We start from the raw sequence: 24,197 nt of genomic DNA, 5'->3' as shown, positions 1-24,197 counted from the left end.
AATAACAAGTGTTGGCAAGGATGTAGAGAAATTATAACCCTCATATATATAGCTGGTGGGAAGGAAAACTAGTACAACCACAGTAGAAAACAGTTTGGTGGTTCCTCAGAAAGTTAAACATAGAATTTCCATATAACCCAGCAATTCCATTCCTAGGTATATAACCCCCAAAATTGAAAATACATATTCAAATAAATATTGGTACATGAATGTTCATAGCGCAGAATTCACAATAGCCAAAAGGTAGAAACAACCCAAATGTCCGTAAGTGGCTAAACACAATGTGGTCTATACACCCAATGGAATATCATCCAGTCATAAAAAGGAATTAGCACTGCTGAAGGCTACATTGTGGAGGAATCTAGGAAACATTTTGTCAAGTGAAAGACACCAGACACAAAAGGTCACATATTGCATGATTCCACTTATAGAAAACATCCAGAACAGGTATATCCATACAGGCAGAAAGCAGAGGAGTGGGTGCAAAGCGCTAGAGGAATGGGAACACAAGGAGTGGCTCCGTAACGGTTACAGGGTTTTCTTCTGGGGCGGTGAAATGTTTGATGGAATTTGATATAGGTGGCATTTGCCCAACACCATGAAGGTACTAAATGCCACTGAACTGTACACTGTACACTTTAAAATGATTACTTTTATATTATGTGACTGTCCATTTTGTTGTTGTTGTTTTAAGTTGATAGCAGACTTCCCAAGACTGTGTTGTTAAGTGCCCATAAAAAAATGATGAGGTCATGACAAATGAGTGAAAGAAAATTTTAAAAGAATTACCCACTACCAAATCTCAAACAATCTAAGAATCACAATGGATAAAGATGATAATAGCTTAAAACTCATTATGGGGAAGATAATCCATTAGTCCCTTCTGATACTAAACAAAAAAGGGAGAAAATAAAACTATTCCTTACACCAGGATGCCAACTAATACATATAATAGGAATGACAAAGCTACAAGTAACCATTTTCTAACATCATAATAGTACTTAATGCAGGCAAGAATCAACACTGGATGCTAAAACTATTACATAAAATTTGATAAGGAATAGAATATTTAATATATATTTTTATATATATATATATATATATATATATATATATTTTTTTTTTTTAAGTTAATGCTACAGTGAAAAAACCTGGCAAATACTACCGCTGCTAAGGGATCATGTTGACGTCACTGAAACTGGAACAAACCAATAGCAGATGCCTCCCGATGTGATGTACTTACATTGTATTATTTTCAAAATGTAAAACCTCAATCCAATCACGGAAAACCAGAAAAACCTAATACAAAGGAAATTCTATAAAATTCAAAAAGTATCACTGTCATGAAAAACAAAGAAAGTCTGAAGAGACATGACAACCCAAGGCAATGCGTTCTCCTGAGTTGGATTTTCAGTGAGGACAAAGTAATGGCTGTAAAAAATATTGGAACAATTAGTGACATTTGAATATCGATTATATATTAGATAACAGCATTGTACTGATCTTAAAAATCCAGAATTTGGTCATTTTATTGCAATTATGTAAGAGAAAAGCTTCTTAAAAAGAACTTAGAGCTAAAGGGTCTTCATATCTGCAACTTACTTTCAAGCAGATCAACAATGATAGCAAAAAAAATGACAATAATATGTGTACATACATACATACCGTGTTTTCGGGGAAACACAGTATAAAAACAGTCACATACACACCCACATACATATATGTGAGAGGGAGCAGAGTTTGCCACTTCCAGAACATGCCTTTTTAGGATATTGATGATTGGAACTTGATCATTTTTAAGACATGAAAGAGTCAGGAAAAAGTTTTGACCTTCTCCCCTATGGCCTACAACAGGAGATAAAGGTCCTGCTCCAGGAAGGGAACTGTCACTACAGGTAACTGTAGTTTCATACAGACTAGTCTGTGGTAGATGAGAGGAACCCAGCGAGGCCCATTTAATCCAAGACCTCGCTGTGTCCCAGTGTTAAAGGTGGCCCAGCAAATGATTATTTACCAAACGTTTGCTTTTTCATTTCCATAGGAACTGCCTTCCTGGTCTTTGAAGACCCAAAACACAACCCACCTCCCAACCTTCCTTCTTCTTAGCTCAAGATGGCATATCCTGCCTTAACTGTGGGATATGTCCTCAGGTCTTTAGGTTTCATATTTTTATGGAACCCTCTTACGTACATATGTAATACATTTGGTCATTTTCTGCTGTTAATCTGTCTCATGTTAATTTGATTATTAGTCTAGCCAGAAGAACTCAGGAGGGTAGAGGGAAAATTGAATTGTCCGCCCCCCATACATGTATATGTATATATATGTAAGGACAGAAATGTACCAAGACCAAGTACAACAAAGTGTATACCGTGCCTCCTTTGGTGGGCAACACTCTCTCCTCCCTTCTTGATCCTTTCTGAATTTTCAAAGTTTCTACATTAACTGGAGCTATTTGGTTACTAAACATTTTTAAATCCATATTTATTTAGTAAAATAACATTAAATGAATAAAGAATCGATATAAGTTTCATTGAGTTAAATCTGACACTGATTTTTTTCTAAACTCACTTTTTTAAAATACAATACTGTGTGAATGGACATGTACATACTCATATATTTACATTTGCTAAATTTTAATCATCCTTACAATTCTCTCTCTCCTACACTTTGAGTCGGGCTTTAACACCATGTCCTAAACCATATATGAGATTCTTCATAATTCAAACATACATATGCTTGAAAATGCATATAAAAGACTATAACTTTTCCCAAAATATACTAAATGAGCTTCTAATTTTACAGAATCATAGATCTCTACCAGTAATTTGGATAATAACTGTAAATTCTCCATTCTTGCTCAAACCATAATCGCTTTGGTCTACTAACAAATTTAGGTCTTCTAAACAGGACTTACTTCTTCAAATAAGATGAGTCTTGGTGTTAATTGAAATGTATGATTGCTACAGCAGACTGCGGATATTATTGCTGTAGGCAGAAACAGAATTATAATGAGGATCTGATAATTCATGTAACTCGAGGCACTTTGAGAGTTCTCCCATTAAGAGAATGAAATACAGATATAACCACATCGACTTGAAACAAAGCAAAGGCTGTTTGACAGACAAATTCAACTCAATCCTTTCAAATGCAATTTTATCACTTTTATATACATACAAAGAATATTTCAAAAAGAGCTATAGGTGATTGAAGGGACCCCGAAAATTACACTTTATTAGCTAAATGTTAAATCAAGTTAAACATCTGATGTTTCCATCATTTAACACTCAGTTAAGTCTGGCTAAGGGTCATTTATAAATGCTGAGTTTGTTAGATTTTTCTTATATCAAACACTCCAGTTCAGTTTCCTCCAAAAAAAAAAAATGTTTATTGCGTGCCAGGCATCGACCTGAGTACCAAGAATACCAAGACACACACATCCTGGTCTCTGCCAAACCCTGACAGGATAACCAATTAGGGACCTAATGTATACTCATTTTGAAAACAGAAACTTCATAATAAGTCTCGGTGTTAGAATTCTCTTCTCAGCCGCCACGAGAGCTCCAGTGCTAAACGTGCACTATAAGTAAAGACTCTGTGGGCACGTCAGATCAGAAGCAGCTGGTAGCTTCAGGCTGTTCGTTTCAAAATGAATGGAAGGTTTGTAATCAGTACTATTGAGGACGCGGTCAATAGCATAAATACGTATATACTATTACAACCTTCCTTTCAAATCTAGGGCATTTTAGGTGGCGTTGGGATGCAATGAATTCTAGAGAACAACTTAGTCTACTGGTGTTTCTAAACTTGGTCAGGCAGGAAATCTAAAAAAAACGGCTACTTGAAATATATGTTTATTAAAAATGTGCGACTGCAAATACACTTAAGGAAACGCAGGGAAAAAGGAAACATTTTTTTAAAAAACAAGACTTTCTGATAAGGCTGTTGGCTTTGTATGTTCATTAATGTTATACTACTGATCTTTAAGAGTCCATGAAGGTAATAAACTTGTACTTGCTTATGATGCTTGTTTCTGGGTTTTAAACTTGTTGGCACCTCTTTGTAAGGTGGGTGTTCCAAGGAGAGACTTGAGCACCCTCTGTACACAGTGAGTTATCCCCAGGGCACCGCTTACGTCCTGGGCCAAAGTCCAAAGACAAATGCCCGACCACTGACTCGTGTAGACAAATCACCTAAATGCCATGAGCGTCAGCAAAATAGTGAAACTGCAAGGAATCTACAAATGTGTATTAATTTCTGGTTTGTAAATTAATTGCTGTATCAATACATGTCTTGCTTGCTGGAAAGATTGAACAGGAGCTCAAAATGGAGGCAATAATACTTCCATTCCCTGCTCCTGACTTTATGGGTTGAGAAGTGGCAACCTCTGATGGCGGTGTCTGCACAGCACTATGTACATTTAAGAAAATGACAATTGCTCATGTCAAAGAATGAGGAGAACGATGATAAAGATTATATTGTAATCAATCAAAGTCCTGTAAAACCTATTTTGCAGAGTGAGGAAGAAAGAAAGGTCATCCGATTTTTCAGCAGGAGCTACTTTCTTTGCTATAGCTTGGCGGGAGCTAGAGAGCAAGGCAGGAGCCTTCTAGAAGCAGTGTTTTCTCACCCCGAGTCTGAATTGGATGCTCATTAAAGCGCCACCAGTTTGCAGTAGCCATTCTGAATTTAACAGTGACAATTTGGAGGCTGCACATTCTGAGGTCTGACTCTGAACATGTGTTTTTCCCATCAGCATGGAGATAGCACTATACCATTTAATTGCAAAGCACAACAATGCAAATCTAGATTAATATGAGAATCCACATTTCGCCCTTCCAGTGCTGTATGTCACACTTCTGAGGGAGACCCTAACAAGAGCAGGAATTAAGAACAGGTCACAAGAACATCTGCTTTGCTTATTTTGATTACATGGGCAGGCAAAGGAATTTGCTTTTATAACACTAAAATAACTTGGAATCGGCAAAAATAAATGCACCTTCTGTCTCATGGAATGTTATTACAGTAGGACGCTTTGTGGATGCTTGGTGGCATTTCCAAGCATTTTTTTTGTTCCCCTCATTTCTTTCTCAGCTCCATAATGCAATCCTCATGGTTTGAGCACTAGACTTCAAATGAGACATCTATTCAGAGCGTGTTCAGGCAAAACGAGTGGTTTCCTTAGTAATGGGAGCTGTGTGAGAAGCTTTGGCTCAGCCCCTCCAGCCAGCCAGGCTTCTCCCCGTCTTCAGCTCACATAGGCTCCCAGGAAGCAGCATCCAGCTGGGAGCACCCCCAAGTCTGAAATGGCTACATCACCGAATATTCAATGCGTTATTGCAATAAAATGTACCCTTTTATAAAGGTTAAAGATGTAAGAAGGACTCCTAACTGTGAGCGGTTAATTGACTCATTTTCTGCAGCATGTCAGTGGAATAGAAAGAAAGATAAGGAATTTCACAAAAAGGACATGCTATTTTTTTTTCATTTGAATGTATTTTAAAGCATTTCCTTACCTTAAAACCTTTGCCTGTCTTACGCTTTTTCTGTTCATGCCAAATGACTGCTTTGTCTGATTGCCCAGTTTTCTCTCTAGCAATCGCCTTTGATAAAGCTTTGAAATTCTGTTGTGAGCAAAGTGTGTATATTTTGCTGTTTTATAGTCTCAAATACATAAAAAATAAAATAATAAAGTAGTTTTATGTATAGCAATGTTGAAGTTTTATGTATGTTATCTATTGATCCATTTACTTATTTATTTTGGGGACAACACAACACTTAGAGAGAGAGCTGGCTTCTCTAACAGAGTAATACAATTGGTATTCATCTTAAAGATTGACTCTAAAAGGCAGTCAAATACAGACAACTATTCTCGAATAAAACCTAACAGGAAAATAAACCAAAAATTATCTGAGCTGATATAATGCTGGTCTTGGAGGATACTAGTTTACAGATGTCTTCACACTATGTTGAAATCATCCAATTAGGAAGGCGAGAATATGGTCCAAGATTTTGAAGTGAGAAAAGTGAGATATGGCTGACTTATGCTGGCATTCTGTGAATGTGCTGTGTGAATCTGGTTACAAATAAGGAACATAGGAAGCCGAAGTTGTGCTCTAAAAATGCAAACAGGAGAATGTGGGCCTCAGATGATATGTGAAGGGAAGAAAATACAGTTTTAAGAGTGTTGGTTTTGGAGTTCGACCTAGCTCCTCGCTACCTCCATGATTGCAAAAGTTAACTAACCTCTCTGAACCTCAGTTTTCACTTCTGTGAAATGGGGACATGCCTAACTGCCTCACAGTCTGGTGGGAATGGCACTGTAGGTATGCAGTGCTCGCCACATTTCAGTGCTTTACGTGTAATTAACACTCAACAAATTATAAAAGTACCTATTCTAAGTACTTCTATAATTTCAACATTCATAACTTCTGCATTTTCAGAGCGATGTATGTTTCAAATTCTGATCTACTCCACAGTGTCTTGTAGATAGCTCAAGGAAAATCATTTGTATTTTCCTGAACAGCGATAATAAATATAACAACAAAAATAGCATTAGGCTTGCAATCAAAGAGAATACTGCATCCCCATCGTTGACAGTTGTGAGGCCGTTTATTCAGAAATTGTGATGGATTTGTCCTCACAGTTCCTACCCACACATCAGTTCTCGATGCAAACAACAGCAGTTATCTCTGACCCAGTTGGCCCAGTTGACAGATTATGGCTAATTGTCACACACAAGAACAAAAGCATAACCTTGCTCGCATTTACACACGTCCGCACATCCACAATTCTAGATATAAAGACTTAATGCTGCTCTGCTTTAATACTTGGGGATTTTACTTTCTTATCCACCAAACGTCTACTCAAAATCCACTCATCCATTTATCCAATAATACATTCTGATCAACTACTCTGCATTCTGGAGCCAGAAGCAGAGCTCTAACCCCAGGCTCCCCTGGCAGGGAACAGGTTTCCTACAAGAGGGAGGGAGTATATGAACTGCAAACAAAGGGTGAATAGTGGGAGGAGACTTGCTGAAGAAATGTGTGTGCCTGACTGTGTGTCATGGGGTACCAGCACTGCCAGTGTCTCAGATGGACTCAGCAAAGACACAGAGAAAAAGACCAGCATGGGGCTTGAGGAACAAAAGCATCTCACATGACTGGAGCAGAAGAGCTGTAAGGAGGTCCTTGCACACAAGAGCCAGGTGGTGGGAGGAACAGAGAGAAGGAGCTTGGAATATTTCTTCTGTTTATCATAAGAAACAAATTAGGGGTTTGTTTGTTTTGTTTTGTTTTGTTTTTCCATGAGATGATTTAGAAGATGGACAGGAAGGGATGAAATTGGGAGCGAGGAAGTTGGTACTACTGCAGCAGCCAAGGAACCAGATGATGGAGACTTAACAGAGAACACAATTCAAGAAAATGTGGGGGTGAAATCAGCAGGATTTACTGATGGGGCGAACGCAGGATGTAAGTCAGAAGGAGAAAAGACCCTAAACTTCTCCGGGTAAATGGGTACTGCTACGACAACAAAAGAAATAAAAAGCAAAGGAAGAAAACCCAGGTAGGGATAAGCTTAAGAGGTCAGTTTTACACACACAGATTATGAGGTGCCTGGGGCTCGTGCATGTCAAGATACGTATCTGATAGTTTGAGGACTATGTAAACAGACACAGAGGAAGACTGTATTTGCAGGAGCAGTGATATATATTTGAGAATAACGAGTACAAAGCTAGAAGTGATTATATGATCTAAGAGAGCATGAGAAGAACTGTAGGAAAAAGGAGTAACCTGGGAAAAATATTTAAGAGGCAGATGAGCTCACAGTGAAAGCAGACAGAATATTCCGGAAAGCATGAGCATGACGAGGAGGCTCTGGTGTGCAAGAACCAAACAGGGAGGGCACTGACAGATGCCAACGGGACTTTCGGTGGCATGGCTGGAGTAGAAGCAGGTAGAAGTGAGCTGGAAAAGTGAGAAAAAGGGATGTGGTAGCAGCGAATGTTGACAGCTCTTTTGAGAAATGTGTATGAGGAGGAAAAAGATGGAGAGATCAAGTTGATTGTTAAAGGAAGGACTGTTGTTCTTCCTATTTTAGTATGAGTAAGAATTCAACACACCTATTTTGTGGAAATACATCAATTGTAGGATAGAACAGGAAGAAAGTCTCCCAGTGACAAATTTCCTGAGAATACAGAAGTGGATGAATTTGAAGGAAGAAAGGGAGATTGACAAAAAGTAAATGTTTCATCCCTTAAGACTATAAAAGAGAGAGATTGATGAGTGTGGATAAAGATACATGAGTTGGTTGGGAGGTTGTGAAATTAAGGGAGTTCAGACTTAAAGGCCTGACTCCAGGGAAGTTCAAAGCAATGACATTTTCCTAAGAATATTCAGAGACTGAGAAGGGATGCTGAAGTGAGTGCTAAACTTTGAAAGCATCCCTGAAAATAATGGGATAAAGAGCTGACTTAGGACAAACATAAGGATGGAAGAGCATTGCCGAAGACCCAGCTGAAACGTGATGCCCTACGTTCACTGTGGGTCCCAGCATGCACCACTGTGACTTCCTCCAGGACACTTTACTTCTTGCAGACAGGAGTGGAGAACAAAGATCATGGCATTTTCCAGGGGTTCTGACTGGACAGGTATGTGGAAGACTCAAGCGAGAGAATCAAGGTGACTGGCTAGTAGTTTCGATGGTCAACCGTGGTAGGTAGGAAAGGGAGAGAGATGAATGAGGACAACCAGGAGAGAAGGGACCTCAGAAGATTTGAGGTCTCCGTGGTGTCAAAAGCAGACATAGGGGGAGCACCATTCTTCAACAGCCCAATAGATAAGAGTTAGGGTACAAAGCAGGATCCTGAAGTTCAAGATCACCAGCGCAGAACAAGTCCAGTTACCAACAAGATGAAGGGAGTTCCCCTGGGAATGGGTTTCTGAAATTAAGTGAAAGTTATTTTCATTTAAGGAGACTTTGTCATTTTGGATTGGTTTTATGCTTAAAAGTTCGCATCTCCCAAAATTGTAGCAGCGGTTAGGGTGGAAAAGAGTATTACTCGGGTGATAATCAGGTCTCAAATCTACAGAGCCGCAGGAAGGTACTAGTGAAGTGGGAAGGTGAGCAGTGAAGGGGCTTGGTGAAACAGGACAAAATCCACGGCTTGACCACGGTGTTGAGAAGCCAGAGGAGGTGCAAGAACACGATCCCATCGACACTCATGAGCACGCGCGCGCGCACACACACACATACACACACACACACACAGCCCAAAGGGGTGAGAAAGGGAGTGGTCTCCAAGCAGAGAGGCTCATTAAATATAATCCGGTACTGGACAGAGATTAGATTTCAGCTAAAGAAGGAAATGGAAGAAGTCTGGGAACTAGCTGAACGGAGGGCAAATCTGCTTACAAATGAATAACAGGAAAAATGAGAAGAATTGGGGGGTTTCGAGTAGATGAAGCATCAGGCAGCAAGATGGCGGTGTGTGACAGGATGCCAGAGGCTTTGTTATCTGTGACAGAGAAACACACGTGGAATGATGAGATGGTAGGAAGAGATATACATCAAATATCCACAAATACCCAGAAGGACCGAAAAGGGCAAGTCACAGAGAGTGACTGGATTTGAGAGTCCGACAGACGGTGACAGGTCGCAGGTCTCTGAGCTCAGTTAAAGGGCATTCACAGCTCAGGGGACAGCAGAAAGCACATGGCCGAGGCCAGCCTGGGATGCCTGTGCTCACCCTATGTGACGCCCAAATTCAGGACAGGTCACATGGTGGCAGCAGCTCCCTGACCACTGCCAGCGTGGGTTCTGATACCAGGAAGCAGAGGCCCGGCTGGTTGCACCACCCTGCAGTGCTGAGGACACACATAAAGTGTGTGCCCGATGGACGCTGCTCTCATCTCGTGATAACAACACGATGCTTAGCACAGTGAGTGGTTCACCACGCAAGCCTGGGACACAGGTGGCTCCCAACCCTGCCTCAGCCACTCACACGCTGTGTTGTCCGTAGGAAGAAAAGCAACCTGCTTCCTTATTATCTGTAAAGGAGGAAACAGTATCTGCGTACAAGCCAACTGTAAGGAATTAGATGCTGTAAGTACAGTGCTTATTTAGCTCAGAGCCTGGTACACAGCACTCAAGAAATGGTGTTTAATATCCGTAAGTCCTCACTGGTCACTGCAGTGGACACCACCCTTTACCTGGGGAACTTCTCTTTGTCCTCTGCCCTCTAATTTTCGAGGAAGACGGATAACAATGACAGAGAATGCTTTAGCCAGGGATAAGCATATGGCCCATGGAAGGTCACAGACCTTCGTCCCGAATTTTTCAAGTTGGAACTAAGAAAGGGACAGTTTCTTTTCAGTGGTAAAATTGGGAGGGGGAGAACGTAGGAACTGGTGGTGGCAATCCTGCTGGGCATGAAAAGACAGCTGCTGGTCTGCAGTAAGAGAGAATAAACCCCCAACTCCAGGAAAAGCAGCCAAGGGAGAGGAGAGAATCTCCTAGCAGTACTTGAGTCCATGCCAATTTGTCCCTGACATCCAGCTTTCCCTCTGCCCACACTAGAGCACATAAGACTACATTCCCCTAAACGACCCAGCAAGGTGGTTTTAAACCAAGTTAGTTGTAACCTAAAGTACTTTAAACAGGGATTGTTTCCCTGTCAGCCAAAAGTATCATGATAACTACACATACTTAGTATGGACAGCTACTCACAAGTTTGACATAGAGGAGACTAGCAGGGACCGCGGCTGCTATTCCTTTCTCGGGATTCCTGGAAGGGTGCTCTACACATACCCAGAGGTCAACACCTGCCATCGAGAGACAAAGCTTGAATCCTATTAGGCAAAGTCTGCACATTTATCTACATGCATGTGACTTGATTTGAGCACTCCTTGCACTATCCAGAGCTTCCTTTACCCAGTTCCCTGAATCAGAAACCAGCTGATGAAGGGGCTGGATCAAAGGAGAGTCATGCCTGAATAAAGTCTACGGAGAGATAATACATGACGCTGTAACTCTCGAAAATAGATATGTATTGAGTACCTAGTTTGTGCCCAGAAATGCCTCTACCTGGTCATCTATCTAATCTACTCATTTCTAAAGACACTCCAAAGACCAAACATGCAAGCGCCCCCCCAAAAAAACAGTCCTACTAGGATGTAGTTGGATGATAAGATGGCCTGAAAATAATTTAAGATTTAAAGCTGAAGACCCAACAGTGGCATTACTGTAGTAATAACTACAAGCATCTCCCTTCAATTCTGCCATTCTTGCCAGTTGTCCTAAGTGACTCTTGTTCTACACTAACAGGTATGAGTCTATGAACAATCACTAAAAGGTGAGACGGAGAACTTCAGCTCTGGGCCTCCTGCCCTCTCCATCAAATAAGGCGGAGAATCAGATGACAATGACAGCAGTCACCTTCCTTCTCCCATCTAGTGCAAGTCAAGCAAAAGTGACATAAAATATTCATGAAAATTCAAATGACCCTTTAACTTACAGGTGGTACAATATAACTAAATGCCTAAATATTTTACTGGCAAAAAATGTTTGCTTTCTTTTGATCGGAAATCACTGCCTTGATTTTGGCTTAGATATAAACTGATAAGCTGCATTAGCTCACCCTTACAAAAGAACCCATATAAAAGCAAATAATAATAATAATAATAATACCAACAGATTTTGCATAAGAAGATTCCATCAGGGGCAAAATGTTACCTCACGCCATCTTGGTCCTAATTTTGGCTTAGAACTTGCGTGACTCTTAGTTGTTACATGAACCCAACTACATTTAATATGTACTAATCAAAGAAGGTGAAAAGAGGAAGTGGTCAGCAAAGGAAAAGGCCAAGTCAAAGACACGCTCTCATCTTCCACAAATAACATAGCTCTCTATGAAAAACCTCATGCATAACTGAAGTCACCAATCTGACAAAATCTATTCCCTTTGGGGGTAGGTTTTTTTACTAACTAAATGATTCTGATTTTACTTAAATGTTTGGAACAAAATTGTACACCAAGCAGTGACTCCTTCAGTCACTCAGTGAAGTTGAATTAATCAAATGCTGACCTTTTAATATGTAAATGGTATTATTGAATAGACAAAGCAAATAGGACATACTCATGTTTTCTGCCAACAGGCTGCTTACTATCTAGGCTCAGATATGCCATAAATGATAATACATGTTGGAACAAGAAAAGTAAAATAAACAGAAGTAAACTTAAATGTGATAAAATGAGGAAAAGACTTACTTTCATTGAAATGTCTGGGTGGGGGCTTCTCAAAGGATGGGATTTTTGAGCAGCACTGGCACGCTTAAAGAAGAAATAAACAGCTAAGAGTACAACATGCAAGGTACGTTCAGGAAGTGAGAAGGCTTTGCTGTGGCTGAGAGATGAAACGTGCTGGAAGCAGGAAGAGAGAGATGATGGGCAGTGACATGAGAAACACATGAGTGAGTGTGGCCCAGCGGGAAAGTGTCAGCCTTGGAGTCACACAGACTTTGGTTTGATTGCGACGCCAGGGAGAAGCTACGGGAGTTTTTGCACAAACAGCCCTCAGTTTTCTGATCTGTAAAATGAGACTAATTGACTGTAGAACATTTGAGAAGTATTAAAAAAAAGAAAAGAAAACCTCCCCTTATCCCATCAAAGATAAGTACCGCCAATAGTTTGGTATACTTCATTTTTTGATATATTTCTTTTTAGTTATTTCTGCACACACACATATATACAGTGTGTGTATATATATATATATATATATATATATACACACACAATGTGTATATATATATGTAAATATATATACACTGTACATATGTGTGTATATATTATATATAATGTATATATGTATGTATATATATATATTTAATATTTTACTATTTATTTATTTACATGGCTAGAGAAGAAGTAAAAGTCAATCCTCTGAAACAGAAGAATGAAGAGATGCTTGGAGAGAAACCAAGATGAAAGACAGTTTGGATCTATGGAGAAAGACAAGGAGAAGGAGAAGGAAGGAGAAAGGAGGCTGAGGAAGAGACAGACAGAGAGACAGAGACTTATCTCCTTGATTTATGACTCTTCCTCATTCTTGGTTGTGAATTTCCTGAGTGGTGAAATTACTTATGTTCTTCAACTGGAGTCATATCCCTCATTAAAAATAAGACCTACAGTTACATGAGGGTCTCATCTTTTTCTCCAATTCTAGCTTTCAAAAGTCCTTTGAAAAAGTAAGTGAGAACTCAGATCCAACTTTCTTTAGTTCAACATTCTAACAAACAGCCATGCACCGTCCCTCCTGCTTCTGACTTAACTAAGAGCTAATCTGCTATGGGAGTTAGATGACAAAGGACATGTCACTGAAGATCTTCCTAGCACAGGGCCAGGCCCTCCTCATCAGTGGCCCATTCATATTTATTCAGCTTTCTGTGGAGTTCAACCCTTCCTTCCCATTAGGCACTGCATTTCTTCAGAGCTGTTTCTCAAATCGTGCCAGCCATAAAAATTCTGTCGTTAACACTGAACAATCACAACTATATAAAATTACCCACTGTCTAGTGCATAAAACTCATTCCTTTTTAAAAATAGTCTTTTATTTTTAGCCTCCCTTGTTGCTGACTACATTGAGTTGGTTGGCTCAGTCATCAATCAAGCATTTATTTATTTTACAAATGAAAATCGAGTGTCTTGTGCAGTAAAAAGAGCCTTGCTTGGCTCTGTAGACAGACAGCACTGAGTTCATATTTTAGCCCCATCCTTTAGTAGTTTGGGGGGACATTGGGCATGTAACCTCCCTTCTTTGAGCCAACGTTTCTACGCAGTCAAATAGGGATAAAAAGATCTATCCTGTAAAGATGTTACAAAGACTAAAACACTTTTAAAACATAGACAGTTAGTACTCAACAAGCATTGTTTTCTCCATGTTTTTATGTGCTATGGAGCTTAAAGGTGAGTAAGATATAGACCCCCTCCAGAAGAATCTCATAAGCTAAAAGGGAAAATGATTCAAATTATAGAAATAATTATAATACAAAAAAAAGTGATAGGAGGAATAAAGAATGCTATTTTGGGTCAAATAAGAGATTGTATCTTGTTAGAAGGTCTGAGAAGATTCCACAGCAACTGGGCGGAGAAGGAGAAAGTCATTCCAAACAGAGAGGAAAGCTGGAACAGAGGATGAGGACGACAACGATATGGTGATGTCAACCATTCATTCAAGATTTCTATGTTGCAGATACTTTTCTAAGCTTTCACACATATTACCTACCTTAGTCCTCTTAACAACCCTAGGAGGAAACAGAGAGACAGAGATGTTAAGTTCTCGCTCAGGGTCACAGAGCAAGGGAGTGGGAGGGAAAGCATTCAGACGCAGCAGACTGTCCTCAGAACCCACACTCTGACCACTACCCAGACTACTTCCCTAACGAAAGTCCACTGCTCCTCTAATAACAAAACAAAACCCCAGAAAACCATTGCCCAGGATGCCATGAAAGAGCAATAAGCCTTCACAAATTAATAACTTCAACCTTAAATCAGTTAATACATATTTATTGTACTCCTATACTTTCTTATTTGATCATGAAGGCAGAACTCTTTCAACATCATGTCAGGACTGTAATTATACATTTATGTTTTTAAATTATCTCAATACATTTTCATTAGAACTGAATACTCATTCAGGAAACCCTGCAGACATCGATCACGAGGCAGCTGACATGCCCAGCCATGTAATAGAGGACAATTGCAAGGTGAAACTTCTCTGAAGTTTCAGTAGATTTTTAAGGGAAACAAACCTGACAAAGAAAGAAAACAGAAGGAGAAAAAGAATGAAAAACGGACATAGATCCATGTTCCAGTATATGAGAGGGTGACGTGGGGAAAAACTCTTGGATGACCTGATGGGGGTGCTCATTCTTGCTCAGCTGTGTGCACTGAGACAATCGCCTGATCTCTTAGAACTCAGGGCACTAGAGTCTGAAGATCGATTGTTTTCATAATTTGATGACCATTCACAATTACGTTACTTCAAAAGCTCCGAAATCCTTATTCAGCCACAATTTAATGTCTTCATATGGTACTTCATTAAGATGTGACAACTAAATAAGTTTTTAACACACCTTTTGGGAGAGCCGCCTTTCATATTTCCAGTAAATGACAGACCTGACTGATCAGTGAAAATCACCGGAAACAAACACTGATTCTGCTAAGCTGCTGATGTTGTTAGAGCAAGAAGAAAACTACAGCCAAAGAACAAAATACTCATCCTTTTCACCGAAAGCCGGAGTTATTTTCTTTCTTACATTGAAATCTCACTTCTAATGTGCCATGATATTCAATTTATAAAAATGAGTATGAGATCTTTTGAATTTAACATATATCCACAGCAAAAAGACAACTGCAAGAAAAGCCATCCAGTGTCCTATGTGCCAAAAAAGACAGTAATTTAGTTAAAACAACTCCCTCTGGTATAGCATAAGGGAACATTAAAAATATTAAACTCTCACCAAGTTAAAGCTTAGATTTTTCTTTGATTTCTGAAAGAGCCTGAAATTTAAAATACTAGGTATGGTTGTTGGTTGCATTTACAAAGCAAGAAAGTAGCTTAATCATATATATGTTTGATTATCACCACTTACCATCATTACGGGAGTCCATTATAATCGTTTGATTACTGGGGTTTGTCAATTATACAATCAATACCAATCAACCAAAGTGATATGCTCAGGAGTGAATGGTATAAAACTAAAATTCCTTTTTAAAATAATTATCATATTTTTATACAATTTTTCCATGTGTGGAAATAAAATCCTTCAAGTGTTGAAATGATTTGAAATATGCAAGAAATTGGAGGTGGAGAGAGTAAAATTGGGGGAGGAGAATAAGGATGGTTATTTCTATTATCACAAGGACCTTAAATTATAAGTAGATACATTCCATGACAACACCCCCGGCGTTTGACCAAAGACCCCTCACATTTACAGAGTAAACACTAGAGTGTCTAGTAAAGATTAAACTTTACAATAACATTCTGAAATAGGTACTACTTAGATTAAGCGAGAAGCAACTTTTCTCTTGAATTCATTTTATTCAAAAGTTAGAAACCATTTGAATAAATTTTTCTAGATGGAAAATATAAAGCATTTGGAAACTTTTTAAAGAAAACTAGAGTGAAAGTATTTAGTGACTAGAAACAAAACTACTGTTTTGTTTTGTTGTTAAGTTCCTGATATCAGCATAACTGCAAACTACAGGTCTATGTTATTTCAGTGAACACAGAGCAATCAGATGTGAAGCTTTTTCCCTCTTGAAGTAAATCTCATAACCTGAAAATGCCATTTGTTTTTACTCCACTAGAGGGTAGTCTCTCAAAACTAGGGCTGGAGTCATGAATTTAGCCCGCTTTTGACCTGTTGATAAATTAATCCTCGTGTTCCATTCTTGTCAACAAGATGTTTCTCTAGTATCCTAATTAAGGCTGTAAAACATGCATTTTTTACATTGCCGTCTATTTATTCATAGGTGTTCCTGCAGAAATATACACTGCTATGCTTTTCTGTGTTTCTTTTCCCAATTTCTGTTAATTCAGTGTTTTTTTTTTTGTATGTGGTGTTTAGAGTATATTTTCCTGGTAAATATACATTCAGAGTTAGTAGGTCTAAGAATCCAAAAAAAAAAAAAAGGTTTCTTGAGGATTTAATCTATTACAGTTGAAATATTCCCCCAGAACAGTAAAACATACACCCTACACACACGCACACACACAGAACACAGATACCCACATAAACACCTCAACACACATACTCACTCATATGTGGCAGAATAACTGGATCACATATAGAGAAGTGAGTGAATGTAATTGGAAATACAAATTTGTAAAAAATATCACCTCATGTGACAATGTTGTGAGTGATAGAGAAATACATACTTTATTTTAAAAATCTGGTCAATTCAGATAAGAAATGCCATTGCTTTTAAAAAAAAAAAAAAAAAGGTGTTATTGAACAGTAAGCACATATGCTAAATTAAGTAGGACCTAGAGAGGACCAAATGCCACTTAAAGGGCTCCAAGCAGCTCTTCTTAAATAATCCAGCCATCCTGAGCCTCACAGCGGGGCGCCGGAGGCTCTGCGTCCCTCCCAGGTGTTTTGAATATTTGGGAAATTCGTATTAGTAGTGTGCCCTGCCGTTTTCAGAGAGAAAAGACAATTTCCCTGAAAGACTGATAACCTAAAAATGGGAAAACTTGTCCCCAAATTCCTCCCCCTCATAAAAAGGAAGGAGAGAAAGAAGAAGGATGGAGGGAAGGGAAGGAAGGTGGGAGGGAAGGGGGCGGGAAGAAATGGTACCTAGGAAAATATGCAAACCTGTCTCATTTATTTGTATCCTAAGCAGCAGTGTCATAGGACAGACAGGTCGTTGCAGCCAACCAGACGGGGGCAGCTGCGCGCGCTCCACGTTGGCAGTCCGAAGCGATTGGCTCCTCTCCGGGGAGTGGAGCGAGCTCCGTTATTAACGACCGCCGAGCAGGCAGCACCATGTCAGTGTGACAGCTGATCGGGTGAGCGCTGCAGCACTAACCGCCACGGAAACGCGGAGAAGGAAGGAGGGCCGGCTCCCAGGCTCTGTCTGCACTGGATGGAGAGCCTCCGCCTGCCGACCCAGCGCGTTCCCGGCGACGGGAGGGAGCCCGGCGGCAGCCACCGGCCTGCCTTTCCATTTTAGGACACAGAGATAAATGTGCGCTGGCGTGCGTGCATCTCTATAGTACATGTGTGCGTCCACTTTATTCCACGCACACGAGCACCGATTTTCCCCCGGCAGACCACAGCCATGTGACGATCGCAACTAAGGAACTGAGGGGTCCACGCGCGGGGACGCAGAAGGTGGGGACACAGAAACTGCTCTGGCAAGGTAAGTTTGAAATGCACATTTCTATTGAAATGTTCCCTGTTTCCTTGTTTAGTTGATGCTTGTGTATTTACACCTAAATTCTCCTTTGATGTTTGCTTCCTGCCTGAATTCTAAGAGCATTTTCCTTTCCCTTTTACTTTGGAGAAGAAATTCAAATGCAGAAGCCCTGGGGCTCTGTGCATGCCGAGCTATGCGTGCGCGATTCTCCTACATGCATTTACTAGCTCGAACGCCCATCAGAGGATGTGCGTGGGAGAGAGAAAGCCATGCTGGGGGGAGGAGAGAGAGGAGGGAGAGAGAAGAGAAGGGGACAGTAAGAGAGAAGAGAAGGGGATGGGGCGCAGGATTTTCCCCCTGGTTTTTCCTTCACATTCTTTGTAATGAGAAGCAGAGCACACATCATGCTGTGTTTTGAAACCAACCTCCCAACTGGGGCATTTTTTTTCCCCTTTCACCTAGTGGATGGAGATCAAGGCAAATGTCGCTGTGTGTCAATGGCTAAAACCACTGAGCAGAGCGGGGCATGAGCATATCACAGACGGTTATTGAATTTCTGCCAGGCTGCATCTCGGGGGTTGGGGCAAATGACTTCCCTTGACTAACATCCTCTCGCTGGTCTGCGGGACGGTGCAAATGTCTGATTGCTAATACAGCTGGAACCAACACGCACTAGGCAAAAGGATGCCATGAACCAGAAGAGTCGCTATCTTCTTGGGTAATTAACAGCCTCCCAGCAGGATGGCTTTGATGCACTTTCCCATTTAAGAAGACTGTTTGTTCAAACCAACTGCTGTATTTCCTTTGCCAGTATTGAGCTGGGTAGCTTAATTCGCCTCTAATTTATTCATTTTTAACAATATGTCCTTGTTTTCCGTGCCTATAATTTTAGTAAAAGCAGCTTCCTGAATATGAGTAGAACCTTCCTCATTTAGTGAAAAGGGGATCATGTGAAAAATAAGAAGGGGAGAATAAGGATTCAAAATATCTACCTAGAAAATAGTGTGTCCTGGTCCTATAAATATTCTCCTTAACCGACATTCCTCCTGAGTTTCAGAAGCAATGCCTTTGAGACAGAATTACTCTCAGTAAACTATGACCATCCGTGCAGCAATGATGTGTGGAAGACAGTGTGGGTTAATGTATACTCCCAGTCTTGTCAAAAGGGAAGCAGCTACTTAAAATATGCTTTCAAACAGACAACATCAATTGAGGATGTACACGGAAACATTCGCTACCCCCTTTAATGGGCCTGGAAAGACACTAAAACAAACCTGGAATTATTTACATTTCATCTTCTGGAGCTCACGCCTCCCCCTCCTTCAGTTCAACTAACCAAATAGTTAATGGAGTCTGTTTCTTTCAAACTACATGTGATTTTTCTCTGTAACTGTGATTTCAGAGTTAGCACGAGCCCCTTAGTTTATGATATGAGCTCAAACCAATAATAATAATAATAATCAGCCACTTAGATCCTGCCATTTTTCCATTAATGTGTCCAAAAATCAGCCACATTGACAATATGTAATGTAAGAAGCCAATTAATTCCAGTGACCTTTGCAAATGGTGACAATGCAGCAGCTGACAATATGCCGCTGGCTTCGATTTTCCCTGTGTAAAATGAACAAGTTTAAGAAAAGGTTTCTCGCTCAGCTGAAAAATGAAAGGTGCTGAAGCACTGCTCGCACGTTGGCAGGCTGGCTCACTCTGCCTCTCACGCCACCTGCAATCTATAGAAAAACCAAAATGATTTATTACAAAGAGGAAACAGGGCTTTATTTGCCTTTCTGCAATCCATGACAAGTGCTGTTTTTGCCACAGAACAGACCCGGTATTTTGGGGTGCCTCCTAAGTTGCTAACCAAGAGGAAAAGCGGGAAGTGGGTATTCAAGCTCCCGGCTGCAAACTCCTGTATAATGTAGCATTGCAGTATTGATCCCAGTATTTCTTAGACCTTTTCCGGGGAAACTTTTCACACCACACACGCACATTCTCAATTCCTACCCAGCCTCTTTTAAAATTGCAATCAATGATACCTAAGAACGGTGGATTCACTCCCTTAAACTTGGCAAAGCTCACACATGTATTTTGTGGATTACAGAGGTCGAGAACGTGTTCACTTGCGTTTGAGAAATACAATCACTCCAGGCCCCTGGTGTTGTTGCTCAGTGTGTGCCAGTGAGATTGCTGATCTGACCAGCATGTACCAATGCAGATGATGGACATATAAGCAGCCTGGGAGACGTAACGATGGTCTCCCCAGTCATGCAGTCATATAGAAATAACAGCTTTTAGGCAAGATGAGCTTCAAAGCACTGTCTTTTCAGGGTGTCCCTTGTCATGGGCAACAAGCTGAGTTAGAATACTGATGAGGAGGTGGGATTTTTTTCTCTGGTTGTTGTCATTGCTGTTAATGGTTTAATAAGCACTGCTATCAGCTTTCTAGGCTAGTAATGTAGGGACCTATGAAAAAGGTGATCAAGTTATGATTCACTAACTGTATTTTATTATTTCTTTGCTCTTTTTTCACACCCATTGCCTTTTTTTTCCTTAGTCACAAAATGGGTTTCATGTTTTACTTTTTCCCCCCCACTCTGAATTTTCTCTGGTGGAAAATTCCTACTCAATGTGGCATTGCAATATTTATTGCAAACTAATTAAGTTGATCAGAAAGGTTTGGAAGCTGAGTTAAAAAATCACACTAATGTAAGTTAGATGTTATTACTTAATTAGCAGTCCCTGATGATGCTCATAGATGAGGTAGCTATTAGGGAATCTGAAGGAGATCATTAAAGGGAAGCTAATGGTATGCTAAAACACAAGTCCTTCCTTCCAGCCTCAGTTAGGATGCCCCCAAAGAATAATTTAAGATAAAGTAGCTGCGGCCAATCTGGAGAAACATTGGACATAGCTGCAGCCCACTAAAATGTTCCATGTAGACCTGGTTCCGGGTTTAACCACTTCGGCATCACTCCTTGGTCCCATGAAACTACAAAAAGCAGATGAACAGGATCTAATACATTAGTACTTGTTGTCAGCGTTGTCAAGATAAAGCTCTGATACTGGTCTGCAAGGAAAGCTAAGGAAAGCGCGGCTGTGTGGCAAGTGAACACGCATCCCACCCAGAGCTGCGTGAATCCCTCCCGCCTCTTCAGATCAAGTGATGTCTGCTTAGACACCTAGGAAGTGGAACCCGGTAACAACTGTCCCTTCAGCCACAATGTAAAAGGAGATCGATTTCTAATACGAAGGAAATAGGTGGTGCCAGAGGACAGAAAGTCACAGGGAGAAACAAAAATGTTTTCTTGATGGGAGGGGTAGGAAAAGATCGCAACAGATGTGATTTGGAGGTCATTAAATAAGGGTTAGCAAGAAGACAAAATGCCCATCTCCAATCTCTGAGAAAGAATACAGTGCCCACGGAGCCATCTACCCTGTTTGCATAATCGTCAAGTTTGTACTACCTGCTTGCTCTCATGTTAGTTTATCTTTTGGCTGTGATGAGGGACGGCTACATTTGTAAAGGTGCAGTTAATAAAAGCACATTACACAGCTTCATCCTAGGGGAGTGTAGGAGGGGACATGTTTTCATTTAATCATCGAATTGTAGGATTGAAAAGGACGTGCTGTAGGCAGTTTATTATGCTCATTTCACAGGTAAAGCAACTGAGGCCCAGAGGGTTTAACACCCTTTCCCCAAATCACACCGCCCTCAGAGGCCTAGGGCAACGTCTTAGAGGACTCCCTCCAGCACCCCCATAAAAGTCTGCCTAATTAGTCTCTCAAACAGTATTTCAAAGAAATGGGGAAAAAGAGTGGCAGATATGTGCCAAAATGAAATAAAAAAAACTTAGGGAATGTTATCCAGATGACCAAGTACTCTAAAGCCAAAGCAGACGTCAGCAAGAGAAGCAGTGATGACTTGTTGAGTAAATAATACCCAAACACTGCAAAGCCATAATTCATCTTTTGGATACAGTCCACTAGAGCTTGTAATGAGTCATAAAAATTACAGCTTCGTCCTGTTTTTATACACCTTAATAATAATACTGCTATCGTTCAGAGATTCAGCTATTGATCATCCACTAGAAGTTTTTCCAGAAATTCTGAAGGCTCTCCACATCCTTTCTCACCTGGTTTCACTGGAGTATTTTAAAGGCACTTACATGTGCCCTCTTCATATACAGTGTCCATTCTCAGGATCCATGCTTTCCTCTACACCTCACTGGAAAGCTGGAGGATCCCCTCTGGAGGGCCATCCCTCTTTCCCTCTCTTCACATCTCCCTTCCCCCCAGTCTTTTGTTGCCAAAGTTAGAGTGACAGCCTTTGTAGACATGACAGATCTCCTTCGTTTCAGCCCTAGTTTTCCTTTCTGGCAAACTTCTCTCCATTTCTAAATGTGCTCTCCAAATTTTGCTTAAGATAACCGTAATTGACACAAAAACTTTGGGGATGGACGTAAAGAAGGACACAAAATATAACAGCATAGTTGTGAATATTTGTTTAGCGCTAGACTGTTTACAGAGCACTCTTTCAACAATGACACTTCTCCTCACCACACTCTGGTGAGGTACGTATGGAGATGTCTTAAGATGGGAGGACGAAGCTCCAAGAGGTTGGAGATCTGTCAGTCGGGTTGCTAACACGTGGAGGCACTAGGGACTTCTCACTACCAAGGTGGCTGCAGCCCTCGTCGGAGTCCACCTCGCACTCCGTGAGTCTCTTAGCAAAGGTCCGTTCCCTTTTTCCTGAACTCCCACTCCAGACTCACACCTCCAAGTTCTAGATCCTTGTCGCCATACCATACTACTATGTGGGTAGATTTTCGCAGAGAAAAAGCCGTGCTTCTTAATTTAAATCACAGCGAGTGATATACCCAGTTAAACAAGAAAGACACACCCAACATCTATTTTTGGAGAAAAGGCCTACATGCCATTCTACCTACTCCCCCATATGTTTGTCTGACAGCATGAGCACTCTGACAAACAAACACATGCTTGTCCAAAGTCTCAGAAACTGGATAAAATGGGATGGGCGTTCAGGCATGTTCCAGGTGGCTGGAAAATGATTAACAAAGTCCTCAAAGGCACTTGAAGCACCACCAGTGGATAAAGTATTATCATAAAAGTAATTTCTTGGGCATCGCCTTCCTGGTTAGTTTGTCTTGGGGAGAAAATGACACACAAAGACCTCAAAATACCAGTATTCACCTGATTCTGAGAGCCCTTTCTAGGGGAAATTTCATCTTTCAGAAGTATTGTCATCCTGAGAATAAATGCATGTCCCTCAAACACAGGTTCTACAGGCTGTCACGTCAAGCTTTACTTCCCAAAGGTGAAACAGTCCACAGATAATCAGCTCCACTGTTTAAGAGGGACAGTGAACATCACCACTTTTTTCCAGGTCTACATTGAAAAGGCCCAGACTCCCTAGTGAATCAATTAAAGGCTTAGTGTCAACAGGCAACATTTTCTATTTCCGCGGACCTGAAGCCCCTGGGATTTCATTCCCTGAGAAGTGACGGAGGAGGCAGTGGTTCCTGCTATGTCCCGAGCAGGGACTCCGGGCATGGGAGACTGTGGCCCCTGGGAGGGAGCCTGCCAGTGCAGGGACCAAGCAATGGCCTTCCGTGAGGCTCAGGACCCCCCGCACTGCCCGATGACCAAGTAATAGCGGATATTCTGACCACAGAAAACACGGGAAGAGGCCTCATTTTCATTGTGGTAGAGAGGACTGATTTGTGCTTATTCCAAATTTTCTCTAAAATTACAAAATGATTAGGTTGGTGCAAAAGTAATTGTGGTTTAAAAGGTTAAAAATTACAAAAACAAAAACCCCGCAATTACTTTCATACCAACCTAATAAATAAATGACTACAAAGAAACAAAGGTAAACATTTCAGTAAATTCATTCCATGGAAGTAAAAGTTGTTCCATAGTAGCTCAGTCTCATGGGACGAAGAGATCAAGGAATTTAAATTACATTGTCAGCTGACTGATTTACACTTTACTTTTGTTAAGAAAAAAAAATAACTCAAACAATGTTAAAAACACACATGTATTTTCAGACACACAGGTCTTACTGGTTTTTGTGTCATTAGAATATTTTCCTCATCCCTATATTCATACGCCCCAAACAAACTGGCCCTCTCGTTGTGGGCTCTACATTTATTTCTATTTTCATCAGAAATGTGTCACTCAAAAGCACCAAACATTGAATACATTCTACAAAGAGTTTATGGGACCACAACGGCCTTTACTGAAGTTTTGAT

At 40.6% G+C, this 24,197-nt stretch overlaps 2 protein-coding genes across 5 annotated transcripts in view; one reads left to right on the top strand and one right to left on the bottom strand.

Moving 5' to 3' along the window:
• The window catches only part of IMMP2L (inner mitochondrial membrane peptidase subunit 2), a 706,765-nt gene that overhangs the window by 312,063 nt on the left and 370,505 nt on the right, over nucleotides 1-24,197 (bottom strand). The gene's annotated exons all lie outside the window — the stretch shown is intronic.
• LRRN3 (leucine rich repeat neuronal 3) overlaps nucleotides 17,497-24,197 on the top strand; it is a 34,667-nt gene continuing 27,966 nt past the window's right edge. For both annotated transcript variants that reach the window (XM_033088449.1, XM_033088450.1), the window contains exon 1: nucleotides 17,497-17,928. The gene's annotated coding sequence lies outside the window, so the exon portion shown is untranslated. The remainder of the gene's footprint in view (nucleotides 17,929-24,197) is intronic.

Source organism: Rhinolophus ferrumequinum, chromosome 20 (genome assembly GCF_004115265.2).
Source record: "Rhinolophus ferrumequinum isolate MPI-CBG mRhiFer1 chromosome 20, mRhiFer1_v1.p, whole genome shotgun sequence".
NCBI lineage: Eukaryota > Metazoa > Chordata > Mammalia > Chiroptera > Rhinolophidae > Rhinolophus > Rhinolophus ferrumequinum.
The sequence above is the reverse complement of the archived record's forward strand: the minus strand, read 5'-3'. Positions and strand labels throughout refer to the sequence as shown.